The sequence below is a fragment of the Etheostoma spectabile genome, chromosome 20 (genome assembly GCF_008692095.1).
Source record: "Etheostoma spectabile isolate EspeVRDwgs_2016 chromosome 20, UIUC_Espe_1.0, whole genome shotgun sequence".
Taxonomy (NCBI): Eukaryota; Metazoa; Chordata; class Actinopteri; order Perciformes; family Percidae; genus Etheostoma; species Etheostoma spectabile.
In genome coordinates this window covers 5,422,474-5,422,884 of record NC_045752.1, presented here as the reverse complement: position 1 = coordinate 5,422,884, position 411 = coordinate 5,422,474, and the positions used below count along the sequence as shown (strand labels likewise).

Here is a 411-nt window from a genome sequence, read left to right as displayed (position 1 = left end):
CATCTGAGCTTTCATTTTCTCAAAGGCAGGATACCCAGGGTAGGTTTACACCTATCACCAGTTTTAGCCACTGGGGGACCATAGGCAGGCTGGGGGAATTGATATTGTTAAAAAAAATTTCATGCCATGAGACCTTTAATTATGGCTTCAAACTGGTCAACAAAACATTTAAAACGGACATTTCCCTGATGGTTGTGGTTCCTTTAACAAAAAATATACTGTTATCATTCAAAATGCTGTGCATTTAATGCTCATTCTGTCAAAAGTATGATTTATCTTGACAAAGGTTTTCTTTAATGCCTCTCCAGTTTAGTTCTCTTTTAGCTTCTTATGTCCTTCAAGCAGAGTAAACATAGTTGGAAAATATGTGCTTGAATTAAGAACTGCTAGAATGGAAAATATGCAAAGATC

The 411-nt window shown here is 36.3% G+C and overlaps 1 protein-coding gene across 2 annotated transcripts in view; it reads right to left on the bottom strand.

The window, feature by feature from the left end:
* Positions 1-336: 336 nt before the first annotated feature.
* Positions 337-411, bottom strand: part of ddhd1a (DDHD domain containing 1a) — a 26,138-nt gene continuing 26,063 nt past the window's right edge. For both annotated transcript variants that reach the window (XM_032499582.1, XM_032499583.1), the window contains one exon: positions 337-411. This exon is cut by the window's right edge and continues 2,926 nt beyond it. The gene's annotated coding sequence lies outside the window, so the exon portion shown is untranslated.